We start from the raw sequence: 6652 nt of genomic DNA, 5'->3' as shown, positions 1-6652 counted from the left end.
GCAAGTGAGACAGCTTTGTTGAAAGTCAAACATCAGAAACCTTCCTGCTATTCTTGGCTCCGGGAGCAGATTGTGGTCTAGTGGTTACAAGCACCATGGCCAGCTGAAACACACCCATGTTTGGGTCATCTGCAAGACACGAACCATGGATGTCTGGTTGCAAGAGCACAAATTTCCAATCCTAGGGCTAACAAATCAGTTGCTAGCACAGAAGTAGGAACAAGGTCAAATTGCTTCACAAGGTTTTCTTGCAGAAGGGTGACAACACGGATCGTAGAAGGCCCTAATTTGGGATTTCCTTTTAAAAGGCTATGTAGCAAATAGCTGAGATGCAGTTTGGGGACACAGAGATCTGTATCCTGTTCCAAGTCTTGCTCAAAGTATTCTCAAGTCTCTTAGCAGTCAAGTGGACTGTTGGCCCCCCAAAGCCTTAACACATGGCTCAGCATGCTGAAAGGTGTCTCATGCAGCACAGGTGCTGTAAATGAAACTACGGCTGATGCGGCTCTGCCTGGGCCTACCTCTTTCAATAGTTTGTTCCCCTGCCTGGACTGTGGGAAGGTAAAGATTTTATATTATCATCAAGAAAATTCCTGCAGCAAAGAACAAAACCACACTCTTTATGACAACTGACAACACTGGGGTAGCACAAGGATGTTTGTGCTTGGACTGTCTGCAGTGTGTTTACCTGAAGATAAACAGAAGTCTCCATACTTCCCACCAAGATTGCCACCCATTATTAAGTTGAAAAAAATTACAATACCAAAAGGTAGGGCATCTTTCCTAATGTGTTTTAAGGGCACAGATTCTTAAATGAGGATTTGATGACCCGTTTTTAAACCCACTTAGGACATGTTTTTACTCCATATAGAGCACACATTCCTCTACCTCCTCTGGTAAGCATACAGAAAAGTGTTGAACCTTTCAGTACAGCCAATTAATCACTAGCTGGCAAGATGAAGAAGTGCTCTGGACAAGTACCAACTCAAAAAAAAAAAAAAAAGAGACATTAGAAACCATATCTTATCACAGACAAAGAAGTGCAATGTACAGCAGTAACGTCCCATTATAGAACACTGTCTGTTCCGAGATTAACTAAATCCACTGCCCTATTTTACACAGTGATGAAACGGCAGAAGCACCAAGACAAAGGGAAGTTAATATCCTAACTGTGAACCTTCCAACACTCAACGTTCAGGTGCCCAGCCAGTCCTTCAGCTCCACTGCCCTGGACTGGGCACCTGAGCTGCCCCTCGGGCAATGTAGGGAGCAGCCGATGCCCAAGAGCAGAGGCCACCCCAGCTGGTGTCCTCAGTGGGGAGCCACCTGGGAGTGCCCTGAGGCACAAAGAAAACGTGGATGGTGTCCAATAAAACATTTCTCTCTAGGCTTTGAATACCTCAGGAGGGAGCCTCCCTTGATCAGCGTTCAAAGACTTGAAGCCTCAAATTCAACTGACAGTAAACAGTAACTGGAACATGGATTTCTGTCATGCTTTCCTGGCCTTAAGGTGGTCATATTCACTTTCTTTCCCTGGTCACTGGCCCCAGAAATATCCAAGTGTTACAGCTTCAGCAGGAGAAGTTCAGAGCAACCCAGCCTGACCGGTTGCATGTGTAGGGCGCTCTTCTGGGAGCAGAGAGCACCAGGCTCAGATCCTGTTTGGCAACAGATCACAGCTCCAAATGAGTTATTGGCTGACAGAAGAGAAAAAATCATTGTCCCCTGCATCTTTCCTGAAGATGGTGTACTCTAAAACAGTCAACACTGGCAGATATCTCAGCTGAGAGAGGCAGAGCAGCACAGGCTTGCTAGACCATACAAGACTTCGGCATGAGATTGGTCCTGAGAGGCTCAGTGCTTCCAGCAGAATTTTAGGCATTTGGGGAACTTGAATATAAAATCCAGGGTTAGGCAGCAGCTGAATGAGGCCATGGATGTGGACTTCAGTACCAAAAGGGACAGCTAGGCACCTATGCCACTTGCTGGACCTAATTCTGTCTTCTGTTACAAGAGAGCTTAATAACCAGGGATAATAATTCCTTTCCCCGTCTTCCTTGTTTGTTTGTCATAACCACCCCAATAAAGTGCCAAATAGATTGGCTGGCTCCAGGCACCATTAACTAAAGACCACAATCCAGTGGGGTACCAGCAATTGTAAGCCACATCTAAGCAAGGGGGGTGGGCGGGTTACTCACCTAGACCAGCTTCTTTGGTGGCTGGTGCAAAGCCACGAGCTCTGTTTTGGTTCCTCTTTCCAAGGGTAAGTGGGAGTGAGGATAGAGTTACTGTGGGTGATGCTGCATGAAGGACCTGTGCCTAGTTCATGTGGAAGCATAAGGACCATGGAATGTCAGACCAGCATAACAGCTAACATCATTAAACTTTGCTCCCTCTGGTAAATCCCCAATTGATTTAACATTTATTCATGTTTGGGAAACAAACAGCTCAAGGAACTGTTTGATTTCCCCAGTTATCTGCTCCCAGGAACCATGACTCATGATCATACAGGGAAGAAAATGAAGGGAAATGTTTTACTACATCCAACATTGCAGCAAGGAATGTCACGTTGCTGTTATCGGCATAACCCCGGGCAGGGATGTTGCTGTGCAGGAGCACGGCTGTGGCTGCTGGGCCTGCGGTGCTTGGTGGTGGAGCCAGGTTGCTGAACTGCTCCCAGGGCCTGTGTGCCAGACCTTGCTGATGGAGCATCATCCCTCAGCCTGTGCTGGTCCCTGTAGAGCTCAGCCCTTGCTCCCTGCCCCTTTGGACACTGTTGGTGGCCCTTGTTGGGGTGCCTGGGGCTAAAGAGGTGGAGAAGTTCTCCTGAGGTCTCTAACATGTACGATGGGCCCAAGACTAAGGCAAAGGAAACACAGCCTATGTGAAACACAGCACTTTCCTAAAGTAGTGAGCACCCTCAGGACAGCCCTTCTCCTGCTGGTTTCAGAGTTCCTGGGGCTTGATCCACTGCCTGGCACAGCTCCAGGGCCACTCAGCTCCTCACAGCCCAGCTCTGTGGCCAGCAGCTAAAACAGCAGCGCTGAGGCTCTCCTTGGGGCAAAATGGCCCAGGGCATCCCCTCAGGGACCACTGTCCTCGTGGGGTCACTGCTGACCCTGCTGGGGCAGCCAGCAGGTGTGGTGCTGTGCACCCCCAAAATTCTGCATTTGCCAGAAAAGCTGGCTGCAAGCACACTGAAGACAACAGGAGGCTTTGTCGAGGAGTTCAGTGAGCCCTGAGGAGCACCAGCTATGGAAATGACTTTAGTAAGGCTTCCTTGCAAGGTGACACAAGGACATAAAACTGGGGTATTGGAGTATAATTAAGAGAAAGGTGTTAGGGTGGATATTGGTGAGATACCTCCTGTCAGAGAGATTTATTAGGAGGTACAACAGTATCCTGAGGGAAATAGTAGAAAGGCATTCACTCGGGATATTTAAAATTAGATTAATGGAAGTGCTCAGAAACCCGCCGTAGGGAAGATGCTCATGGTGACAGGCAGGGTGAGCTCTGTGCCCCACTCCTGCTGGAGGGGGCTGTGGGAGTGCCAGGGGAACCGAGCGAGGCAAATGTTGGCTGAGGAGCTCCAGGAGGTGCAGGACGAGCCATCGGGAAGGCACTGAAATCATTTCTATAAAAGCAGTGTCACCGCACCTTCTGCTTTTAACCTCTACAAAACAGTGAAAGGAAAGCGGGCGGACAGCAGCAGGGCAGGGGGGTACAGAGTGGCCCAGCCCTTCTTTGGGGTGGCCGTGCCTCCTGCAGCACCCGCAGGGACCTGCAAATGGGTGGTGAGATGGGAAGGTCTCACAGGCGCGGGTGGGCCTGCTGCTGGGCACCTGCACGTGGTGTGGGCTGCAGGACGGCCCAGCAGTGCTTCAGGCCTGCCCGCCGGCCTGTCCCCAACTTCTGGGGCCTGTCCCGAACCTCTGAGCCCCTCTCACCCTGCCTGTCTCAGGCTGGGCTCATGTGGTCCCACACCACCGAGGGCTGTTCTGATGAATCGCCTACACTAATTAAAGAAAAGGTGAAGTGAAATGCTGGAAAGGAGTTATTTCTTTACAGATTCCATTAACCATTTCCGGCTATTTATTCCTGTCGAATTTTTTTGCAAAAACTCATAATGTTATAAAAAGCCAAGACTCATTGTCCACTTATCAAGAGCTAACTGTCTCCATGAAACATACTTTCATGACTGTTGCTGTCGTGATTTGAGCAGCAGACGTAAACAGGGTCATCTCCAGCCATAGTGGGTGGATGTTTAGTTTATAGCGCTGAGGTTAAGAGTGAAAGCGTGTGACTAAGAGCAGAAAACAGAGGAGCCTTTGTATACATCAAGAGCCCTGAGGCAAAACACAGAGAAGGAGAATGCTGACACAGACTCTAATGGAGAAAGAAAAGAGTCCATTATAAATGTTACAGAGAACATAATTCATTTAAGAGAAATCAAGATTTAAAGGACTTATGCAGGGGAATATGAATATTGACGTCAATGTGTTATGCCTGTCAGTTTGTTGTCTGACTCTGTACGTGTATCGGAGCACTGTGCATCACGTCAGGTGGAAGACAACTCACTGCCAGAAAGTATCGCCCACTCTTTGTTAGGTTCCTGTTGGAAGCAGGTTTCTTTCAATCCAGACTCCGGCCTTGCACCAGGAAGCACCAATATGCACAATGAGGCAATTGCATCTCTTGCATTTTAACACCCATCCATCACCCGAGCGGTCAAAAGTCACTCTAAGGACACTTTTTCTTTCCCAAACCCCATCTCTCCGTAAATAGAAATGGGAGAAGAGGGCAAAGGGAGGAAGTGGGCTGGATTATTCAGAACTACTCGGGTAAAAGAGTACAATGGCAGAGCTGGTTAGTAGAGCTGATTCCAAGCTTGTATATATATTACAAAGTAAGGACCGGCACATTTACTGCACCATAAAACAATGGCTTGAGTGCTTGAAAAATATTCCCCAAACCATATGCTATAGTGGCTTCTAAACTTCAGCAGCCAGAGTCATGAAAATAGAGTGCTTTGTGCAGTAGCTTGCGCAACCGAAGAACTTTCTCGTCCTCGGAGTGCTTTATTATTTTTAACGAGACAGGCTGAGCACTTCTTGATAAACATTTTTTCCTTGAAGCAGTAATCCTACTTAAACTTTTTACCTTGTCCCTACAGCATACCACTAGGAAGTTCGTAACAAAACTCATTTTCTCTTAAAGTGCTAGTCATGGCAGTACATATAGCAAGGGGTGCACTGTGATTGCTGTGACTGGAAATAAACTGGAAGTGCCATGTTAATATGCAGGCTTAGGATTTTAAGAAGAAAACTTTTCAAAAGTATTTTCTGGGATGTCTAATTTCTTTCAAACTAAAATAATTGTATGTATTAATGTCTGTTGTAATGGAAATGTTAGTAGTGTTTGGTCCTGCTGCCTACCCCTGACAATGTTTCCATGCAGCAACTCTACTTTGCCATGGCCAGGTGACAGGCAGCAGGTTGTAACAGATATAAACAAAAAAGCCAAGATTAATCCAGGAGATCTCAGAAGGAGAGCAGTCTGTGCAACTGTGCACTTGCCTTTGTTTTGAGCAAGGTGCAATGCATTCTACTGCCTTGGCAAATCCTTCTGGGGTAGCATTACAACAGCTCATTTGTAAAGGCGATTATTTTCTTTGATACAAGAATTACTAAAGATTTTAAGAGTGAGAGTTTGATTAATGGTAAGAATTTAATGAGAATCAGCAAATTCAGAGCCAACACTCCCATCTAAGTCAAACTCAGTGCTGTCCACGCGTATCAGTGTGCTACAACAGGCTCTTTCATAGTCACATGATACTGGCCAGGGGACACACTTTCAGTAGATCTAATACAATGAAAAGAAAAACTGTCTTTTTCCCCCTGTGGTCTTAGATGCACATGTGGCTTTTCATACCACACACATCATGTGTTTCTGGGAATGAAAGACCCTTTGTGATGGGCACACACCAACAGAGGCAACTTAACATCGATTAGGATTGTTAACTCAGTTTCCTAAAGCCTCCCAATGAACACTGTACAAAAAAAAAAAAAAAGATCACGTTGATGGAGGCATGTGGTTGAAGGAATTGGATCAATGATATTATAAATAATTTGCAATACATACCTCTCATTTCCGCTCTGCCCAGTTTAACTGTCATTATTTAATAGACATACTTTTTCTCTTTCTCTATAGAATGCAGTAAAACTTCAGGAGAGGCCTGATGATTACCAAAACATGTATCTTGCTGTGTATCTTGGATGGCCAAGGCATTCACAGTTTTGTATTTGGAGGAGTCATCACGAGCCCTCTGAAAGCTGCAGCTATCTTTGTCCACTGCCTTTACATCAGAAGCAAGAACTGTACCTCCCTGGTAAGACTACCAAGCAATGTGTGTCTTTATCCTCAAGGCCTGAGGTGCCTCTGAATGTACCTGCCCAGGCAGAAGGTAAGCAGCCATCAATCGAAGGTTACACTTTACAGATTTGGAGAATGCATCCTATGCATGTTCTCAAGAGAAAGAAATTCTCAGGCTCCTGATTTGAAGTGGCAGTGCAGCTCCAAGTTGACTGCACAGCTTCAACTAGCAGCAGTTCTCTATCTAAGCACGGGAATATCCCTCCTTGAAAAAGTATTT

This window comes from Aythya marila, assembly GCF_965140915.1.
Source record: "Aythya marila genome assembly, chromosome: 5".
In the NCBI taxonomy this organism is placed as follows: domain Eukaryota; kingdom Metazoa; phylum Chordata; class Aves; order Anseriformes; family Anatidae; genus Aythya; species Aythya marila.
This window is presented reverse-complemented; position numbering follows the sequence as displayed.